The sequence below is a fragment of the Triticum dicoccoides genome, chromosome 2B (assembly GCF_002162155.2).
Source record: "Triticum dicoccoides isolate Atlit2015 ecotype Zavitan chromosome 2B, WEW_v2.0, whole genome shotgun sequence".
NCBI classification, from domain to species: Eukaryota; Viridiplantae; Streptophyta; class Magnoliopsida; order Poales; family Poaceae; genus Triticum; species Triticum dicoccoides.
In genome coordinates this window covers 357,275,299-357,285,347 of record NC_041383.1, presented here as the reverse complement: position 1 = coordinate 357,285,347, position 10,049 = coordinate 357,275,299, and positions in this window count along the sequence as shown.

The window sequence follows — 10,049 nt, the reverse complement described above, 5'->3', positions numbered from 1 at the left end:
CCAAGAACTTCTATCTCCGGAACCTGTCATGATTAGTAGAAACAAGAAACAAAATTCGAAAATAATGTTCCTATGAACTACTAGGATGTGGTTGTAAAGTGCTCACAGTAAAGCAAATATCAATATCTTACAAGTTCTTACCATGTGGCAGGTGGTGACAGGCAACCAGCGATGTCAAATAACTCCAAAGATTGTGTAAAGCGATTGCCAGGGGAACGTACGTATACACGGTGTAGAAATATGTGGAGCTGGTTGGCTATATATGGTAGCAAAAGATTAGCAATAATCAATTCAGAGATGCAATGTTGAATAAACGTTCAACGACGGTACTGTGCTGGTCCTAGGCTAGACCGAACTAGAGACGCAAGCCTAGAACACTAATGAGGTCACGGCGTAGCACAACTAGCATCAATAAAGGATACTAAGTAGCTCTTGACAGCAAGATATAAGTGAAGATCACAACGAAAGTGAAGATAATGATGAAAAACAACTGCCAAGTAGTACACACAACAACTCTCTCTCCAACTTTCCTCTTGAAAAGTTTGAGCCAATTTTCTTATAAATTCTTTCAAAAAATGCTACTAACTCAAGCTTTCCAATGCAAAAAGAATCACTCAATTCCGAGTTGATATGAGGAGTCATAGAATTCTAAAACTGACCTGAAAAATTGGAACAAGCTGTGTTCACGAACTTCAGAGGACAAAAAGACCTATTTAGAAGCCGATTTTGAGGTGTCTAATATTGAACTAGCTTCTGCAACTATTTAGATACGCCTCGTCTCTAGCTTCAATTTGAGTACTCACGGAGCCAAAACGGACTACGTATGAGGAAGATACACCTGTTTTACTGAACAGTGCACAAAACAGATTCCAATCCGAATTCAGGTACGAGATTGATTCTAGATAGATCCGATTTTTTTCTCTCTTTTTTTCTCACGCTTTTTTTTTCTTTTTCTTTTCTCTCTTTTTCTTTTTTTTTCTTTCCTTTTTTTCTTTTTTTTCTCTATCTTTTTTTTCTCCCTCTTTCAAAGACAAACTAGATAAGATGCAGATTGTATCAGGCGAAGATGTGAATGACCTCAACTATGATTATGACAATGAACAGTGCGTAGCACGTGGTGGAAATTAATGGATGGGATGGTGGACAGTGGAAGGGATAATGATGCAGCGGCGGCGTGACTAATGTGAACAGAACTCGAAACTCTGAAGGAACTAGACACTAAGACCAGCAACTGACACGACGATGCAACCGATAATTCAATAATGCAAACAATGAAAAGAAAATTGTAAAGGCTCAGACCGGCTTGGACAAAGGATGAATAGATCTAACTTTTTTCTATGGCTTTTTTCTTTGACAATAGGTAAGAAAATAAATCTAATCTAGGGAAAACTGGAAATTCTCACCAAGCAACCTGAAAACTGATACCACTTGATAGAGGTGGGGTGTCCCGATCTTTCGATGAGATGATAACTATCGATTTGGTGGAGATGACTTTGACGATCCGACTACAAACGTGCACGACGTTGCACCTTAGCAATCGCTAAACCAACTCCGAGAGGTTATTGACCACGCCGGAGCACAATCAACATGACCACGAAGGTCTATTCCTGCAAGCAATCGAAGAACAAGCAAGAATATGATAAAAACAATCTGAATATTGCGAGTATATATGAAGTATTGATAAAGGTGGGGATCCGTAAGCGGTCTTGGTCTGGTCGTTGGACACAAACGAAGTACACGAAGTTGCAATGGCTAACTTTTAACTAAACAAATCCCAAGGGAAAAGCTACTAGATGGATCTACTTATATAGGAGCAAGGGGTGGCGGCCAAGGAGGTGGGAGGACGTCCCAAGGCAGCCTAAAACTAACCCTAGGTCGTACAAGGCTAATGGGCCCAAGTGGAGGTGATGTAACACCTTTGGACTTGTAGTTTGAGTCGGATTCTGCCGCAGCATCATATTGTTTCGTCCATAACTCAACTCTTCGGATGAATTTGAAGGTGATTCCAATTGGGTTGGAAAGTGCACGAAATCTAGTTTCCAACAAAAAACGAATCACCCAATTCGGAGTACGTATGAAAAAGTTGTTGGCGTTTTGAGTCAGGTATGTCTGTGCAGTCCGAATCTGAAACCAGAACGTGAGAGACTTGGACTCTATCTTCTCTTGGGCCAAAAGTGACGTGAGAGAACTTTTTGAACAGCAAATAAACATCTCTTTCTTCCTTATCTTCATATGTGGATTGTACAAATGTCCCATACACCTGCAATTAGACAAAACACAAAAGTGTGTGAAGTATTTTTGTTCTAGATAACATAAATAGATTATTGAATAGTTTGTACTAGAAATCACCTGACAAATATGCATATATGCAATATTTTTGGTCATATCCAAGGTATTCATGTCCTCATCATCATGACAACGTAGCATAAATACTTTTCTAATTTGTTGTTTGAAACTATTGGCGTACTTGTGAGGGATAGATATATTGATATGCAGTTTGCGCACTGGTTATAGGTGCAATTACACTTTGATATTTTCAGCCAGAGAACGAATAATTCAAGCAGGTACAGACCATGTTAGTAGTCCTTGTACACCATGTTGCATTTTGTGTTTTTTGGTGCTTACATCATTTAGTGTTTTATAATCTGGAACTACTTTGGATCATAAGCTTGTTTTCGAAGTGCATGTAGCTTCACATTTCTCAAGTTATGTTGATTTCCGGAGTGCAAGTGCCTTCGTATTTTTAAGTTAAATTTTCGCCCCTAGTAACTTGAATTCGTGGATCCGCCACTGCACACAAATCATACATACAGGCCAGTACGAATTAAATCAAATGCAGGGAGTTACGCTAGCTCGTTGTACAGGCTCACTACAGCCCTTCTTGCGCTTGGGATGTTCCATGTACAAGTCCATGTTAATACTTGCTTGGATGGGCAGGCCTTGTGCTCCTTGCATCCCCCTCTACATTTTTTACACGACGAATGGTTGATCAAATAAGAGGAGTCTACCTTGCTATTGTACCAGAGGACAGGTACTTACAAGGTTATACCGGCGTGCAGGATGTGTACCAGATCCCGTAGCACCGTCATGGTTCACTAAAAAATGGTCTTTCTTGTTTCAGATGATATCTCTTGAAGAAATAAGAGTAGAAGTCAAAGTTGCATAGGCGTATAAGCTAAGATAGCAGTGAAAGGATATCCAAACATCGTTGGAATAGTGCACTAGGGAGTGATATGTGCATACCTAGTTTGGGTCGGCGTTTTTGGCGTTTGGGCATGCTCGCCTAGCTGGAGTGCGCATCACTTCAGAGCCGTTGAGGGTGATGCATTGGCGTTGGTTGGCCATGCACAGATGCAGATCTTGAGTGGCAGCAGACTGCTACAATGCGGTGGACGAGGCTGTTGGTGAAGCCCCAATGGCCTCGGGGGGAGATGGGACGATGTGCTCGGTGAACTAGCCCCGATGAGGTGGGGGACGACATCGATGAAGCATACCTAATGCAGTGGAAGTCAGTGTCCATGAGGCATGTCGGTTGCGGCGGCCGACATTGTCGGTGGACCACCCGATGCGGTGGACGAGGGCGTAGATGAGGTTGCTCGAGTGCGGTGGTGAAGCGCGACCGTTGTCTTGGTCCGGCATAGAGGTGGGGAAAGAGACGAGACGAGGGGAAATTTGAACTTTGCTTGGGTTGGCGGTGAATTAGGGATTTTAGCGCTCTGGGCGTGGAAGGGGACGGTGGAGAAGGGAGATTTTGCAGGTCTGGAATTGGGGCCGCCAGATATTTCAATCCGAAACATGGAAGGCAGGGAGGGGGTGGGTGGCTGGGTGCTAGCGTCCGTCCGACACACGCGACCACCACGACACGACCTTGGTCTGCCTAGTGCTCCTATATTTGAGAATCCAAACGAATCTTCTTCCATTTGCAAACAAATCTGTATGTATTACCATGCCCGTATTTTCCTTGCAAATAATTAGTCATTCAAAATGAGATACTATAAATTAATTAATGATGAGTTATTTGAATTAGAGTGTGCGTCACATAGCGATCTCCAATTCTAACGTGGATTTCGCATTTCATGGTATCCATGCTACTTTTCAAATATACAAATTCATATGTGTATGATGAACACCATGGTAGTGAGAAAACTTTGGATGGATTCAAACATATGACCTAAAAATAGCACAACAATCGAGCCAATCTCAACTTTTCCAAACCTAGTATGGCACGAATTCGAAATAATAACGGAAGCCATATGCATGGTCCTCAATTCAAATCTTACAATGTACACTAAATTGAAACATCGATATTAAGTGTCGTACTATCTACATTCAAAGGTTGTTTTTAGCCCCACCCCCTCGGCACACATGCTACATACTTCCTGTATCGATCAATCTTACTGTCCTAACCACCTTAGGAAGCTATCGGTTTCTGACACATGTTCATTCTTTCTCTCCAAGTTTTGATCTCTAACTCTCTCAACTGCACACCCCCTTTTCCCACTCTGTTACCAAATGTATCTACCTCACACACCCGCCATTGCACTCCATGCTGAGCTCTCTCTCTCTCTCTCCTTTCCACCCTCTCTCGCTAGGTACATGCATTGCCTATGCAGACGCCCCTCTCGTGTGCACGCACGCACGTTGTCTATCTAGGTCACTCTCTCGATACTGTCTCACTCTTTCTTCTGCACGGCGGGCCACACTCGCTCAATCTCGCTCTCTTTATCTAAGTCTCGATTAACCTCGCTTTCTTTCACACACACAAATGATATATCTCCATGTTCGGGCCTCGATCGACACAGTCTACACTCTATCATGCAGATTGTCTATCTAGGTCAGTCCATCCAAGCCGCTCCCATTCTTTTGACCTCATGGCGGGACACACTCGCTCAATCTCTCTCTCTCTCTCTCTCTCTCTCTCTGGATGTCTCCATTGACCTTGCTCTTTCTTGGACACAAACGATATATCTCCATATTTGAGCCCAATTCGACATATTCATATTGTATACTTCCTCACGCACATTGTCTATCTAGGTCAGCCTCTCCAACCCGTGTCACTCTTTTGATCGCACGACTACCCACACTCGCTCAATCTCTCTGCCTTTATATATGTAATCGATTGACCTTGCTTCCTCCCACACACAAAATATATCTACATGTATGTGACTGGATCATCTCTCAAGCTCTATCTTACATCTGTCACCCTTCCCAAAAGGTCAATCGAACAATATCTCTCCAGAGCATATATATCTTTTCAACGAATGCCGGACCACACTCACTTTGTCTCTCCATCTATTTGTGTCTCGGTTGACCTCGCTTTCTCACGCCATATCTTCCACAAATTGAAGTTACCTCTCCATCCCTTGTAGAGCCAAAGCTATTTACATTGCGAGGGGGACTCCAAACTTGGATTAATTTGGGAAGGCATTTATTCCGGTGGGTTTAGATTATATTTTCATAGCATTCGGCCCACAACTACTCCAAACACCGTTGCAACCCCTGCACCTCCCCCAATTGATTTCCCCCTACCTCGGTCATCGCTCTCTCGCATGTCCTTTCTCACCTTCAACGTCGCACCATGGCATTTTTGCAAAAAAAACTCTATAATTCTCTTTACTTATTACTCCCTCTGTCCGAAAATACTTTTCATCAAAATGGATAAAAAGAGATGTATCTAGAACTAAAATATGTCTAGATACATCTCCTGTTATCAATTTTGATGATAAGTAGTTCTAGATGGAGGGAGTACAAATTAGCTACAAAACTACACCCCGATAGTCCACCTGTAATGGAACAAATTTTGACCCACAAATTAAAGTGCTACAAACTACACACCGAGGGGCCGACCTGTCATGGAACGAATTTGGACCCATATATAAATTAAAAATTAAAAAGGACGAGGATCGAACATGCGACCACGGCCTTCAAGTCGCACGTCAATAGGCAACATAGTACAACAACGTTTTTTGTACCCCCCCTCTATTGATATAATGTTGTTATATTACCACAGCCTATTTAATGGATAACATGTTTTAATATTACTTTTAGTACATTAGTGGGACCGGCTTGTTAGCACGTACTATTCGCCTTCACTTACTGGTGGGTTCCATGTCTGCTATCTCTCTCTCTCTCCTCCCCTTCTATGTTTAGACGCACGGGCAAACATGAAGAACTCGCGGGCTATGCTGCCGTTGACCATATCTGGACGCGTTCACATGTTACGACACCAATTTCACGTACTAGTAGTACTAGTCAATGTGTACGTGCAACGCACGTTAATTTGGAATTGACTTCCCTAAGAAAATATTTGGAATTGACGTGGTATTTAATATGAAATACTTGCGATTAGAAGGAATACATGTGGCTTGATGACGTTTTATATTTAACTTGATACGACTCTAGCAGAACATTCAATCGATCAAACTATAGATTTCATTTGGTCTCACTTCGACATTACATTCATATGACGATCGATCTAAAATAAACAGAAATGATAAACGGTCGGATTTTAAGCATGGCGATCCAAATGTTTTTCATGGCAAATTTAGATTACACGGCGGCGGCGGCGGCGTATTGCGATGGGAAGCGGCTCCTCTATCGTGCTCTATGTGTCGTCGGGCCATTGACCGACGGTGACGGAAACGGCAGCGTCTTGTGCCGTTGTTGGCGTACTTCTGGACATTGGCCCTAGCTTCAAGGAAGGCCAAAATGTTCTGGACTCCGGCCTCCAGGAGCGAGTCAACTGGCAGGGGAGGCGACGGGAGTTAGTGCAAGGAAGCGGTTGACGGCGGCCATCCATGCCGCTCATGGGGGCACTAGCACCCGCGCGGGGATAGGTGCTAGCGATGGCGCGGCGGAGACATTCGTGTGCACGGGCACCGGCACGGGCGCCCGCGTTAGTGCACGCGCAGGTGCATGCGCTGGCAGGTGCACGGGCACGTGAAAGTTGGCGGGGACATCGTGGAACCCCGTGCCATCAAGCTCGGCGACCATGTGTGGCTCCTGGACCATCAATGCCATGGGGATGGGCGCTGGCACAGTCAGTGCGATGGGAGCGGGGACAGGCGCGTCGTCTTCCCGCAAGGCCAGTTCAAGCTCATCCGAAAGCGGGGTGTCTTCCTCAGGAAACTGGAAGACTAAGGGCAGACCATTGTGATGTGGCATGGTGTACGGTTAGGTTAGGCTGGTTGGAGGTAGATGACAGGAGAATCGGAGAGGAAGAGAGAAGATTGTAGTGATACCAGGTAGTGCGGGGGTGATTTTAAACTGCGGCACCGGCGCCATTAAAAGTGGGGGCAGTTGAGACGAAGGTGGCGGCGGAGCCTGGTCAAAGGGCTCGCCTCCCTGTGAGCTTGCGCAGCGGCCTACTTGCACGCCTCCCGGTCAGCCGGCGTAGCGGTCTGCTCGCATGCCTCACGTCCACTCACACGCTTGCTCGAACGGCACTTGCCGATGAGAAGTGGGACTCGTGGCGGCACGTAAACGCCCACCGTTTGAATAGTGAAAGCATTCGCCTTAACTTGACAGGTCTTTGTTCCAAAATACCTTGGCTCTTCATTTGTGCGACTTCTCATAAGGAGTTTGTCTCAAATTGACCCAGAAAAATACGGCAACATATTTGTGCCATATCACGAGACCATGCTCAGTTTCATGAATTTCTGGTCACTTTTGGATTTTCTAAAATTTAAAATCCAGGATTTGAAACAATATCATAACCTGCATCGTGCAATAAATTTTCAAGCGATACATCTTAAAGTTGTAGATGTTAATATTTCTTAAGAAAGGATTTGGTCAAACATTTTGCTTAGTTAGACTTCAGACAAGTTATATGAGTAAAAGGATAATCCCGCTGTACCAATGCATTGCCTGATATATTAACTCAAGTACTAGGCACGAACAAACGGGGCTCAATTCTGTGCTCATCCTGGTGTAGTACTCCTAAGTACTACTAGGCAACGGAGTTGACGGTTGACCTTGGGTACCGGCAACCGAGGGAATTGAACCGTGCTCGACACGGTAAGTAACATTGTCTAGTTACTAAAGCATCCCTCCATTGTTCATCGGTAGCCATTATGGCCGGGGACATGAGGGGAATTTCCTATGGCTGGAATTCTGGCAGCCAGATATTTCAATTGAAAACGCTGAGGCTCGACTGGTTGGGGTTGGCTAATGTGCATACCACGCACACCACCAGAAGGACACGAGCCCGAGTAATGTTTTTTTAAGGATCAACATGAGCCCGGGTCTGGTTGGTACGATGTTTGGTGCTACTCCTACCATTCGAGAATATGCAAGGAATCTTTTAAATTGCCGAACAAATCTATATGTATTACAATGCCCGTATTTTCCTTGCAAATAGTAATCTCAATGTGGTAATTGTTTTATGACGAGTTCTTGAATTAGAGTGAGTTTGTGATATAGTGATCTCAACGTGGATTTCACATTTCATGGTATCCCTAGTAAGTTTTTCATTTCAAATTCAAATTTAAAAGATGAATGGTATGGTGGTGAGAAAACTTTGTATGTATCAAGCATATGACGACACACACACGCACACACGAATACAACAACAATCTAGTAAGTATAGTGCATCTATTTTTCCAAACCATGCATGTATGAAACGAATTCAAAAGTACTCCCTCTCTTCCTAAATATTATCTTTTAGAGATTTCAACAAGTGACTACATATGGAGCAAAATGAGTAAATCTACACTCTAAATATGTCTATATACATCCGTATGTGGCAGTCCATTTCAAATCTCTAAAAGACTAATATTTAGGAACGAAGGGAGTAAACTGTAAGACATGCATGGTCTTCAATTCAATATTTAAAATGAACAGGCAACTGAAACATGAATATTAAGTCTAGTACTACATGCATGCAAATGTTGTGTTTAGGCGGAGCTATGTAGATTGTCGGGGGTCAATCCCTCGACCTTAGATAAAATTTTGAAGCTCTACTTAGGATTGTTTAGATTATATTTTAAAACATTATATTTGTCCCCACCCTCCCAAACACAGATTGGTTGTGCACCCCCCTCCCCGGGAGAATATCATGTGCCTCCACACCTTAGATGCTATATACAGATACGAGTTGCTTGGACCCTCTAGATCTGAGATATAGCAGTTCACATGATGTCTTAACATTTTTACAGGAAACCTTAATGAGTTTGATAATTGCACACAATTTGTACAAAAACTACTTAGATGCCCTTGTATCCCATATCCAACAACCTCACGTGCTTGATGAAGGAGGACCTCATATTTTCCTGTATGTAAGAATATCATGTGCTACCACACCTTACATGCTTTGGTGATACAAGCTCTTCGGAGCCATTGGATCCGTGATCCAACAACTCCTTAGTGGTTCGAATGTTTTTTTACGTAAAAGCCCCCAAAGATTTTGGCCACTGCTTACAAGCACAAAGACTGCTCAGATGCCATTGGATCTCAGATCAAACGACCTCGAAGCTCGTATCACCGTAGCATCCAAGCTCTGAGAACACCTGATGTTTTATCGCACGGGAGAATATGAGGTGCTCCCGCACCATAGATTCTATGGTGATACGAGTTCCCGGAGATCTAATAGCTCATAGTAGGAGGTTTGAATGTTTTTGCAATATACGCCTGAGAAAGTTTGGGAATTGCGTAGAAAGTACAAGTACTACACATGCGGCATCTGATCATAGATCATATGACCTAGATGCTCGTATCATCGTAGCAGCTATTTAAGCTACGGGGAGCACCTAATGTTGGCAACTGGGAGCGGTTGGATCCAAGATGCAGCGGCACACACAAGGCCTGCATGTTTTATTTGCAAATAAAACCTTTGAGAGTATGGAAATTGCACATAATTACAAAGACTACTCCCAAGCCATTGGATCTCAGTTCGAGCGACGTAAAAACTCGTATCACCATAGCACCTGAGCTCCGGGGTGGATGTGATATTCTACGCCGCTGTCATTTTTGTTCCTAAACTTGCAAAATAAGTGTAACTCGTGTCGTTACTTGTCTAACCGCGCAAAGTTTTTGTGCAAAAAAACCATCCT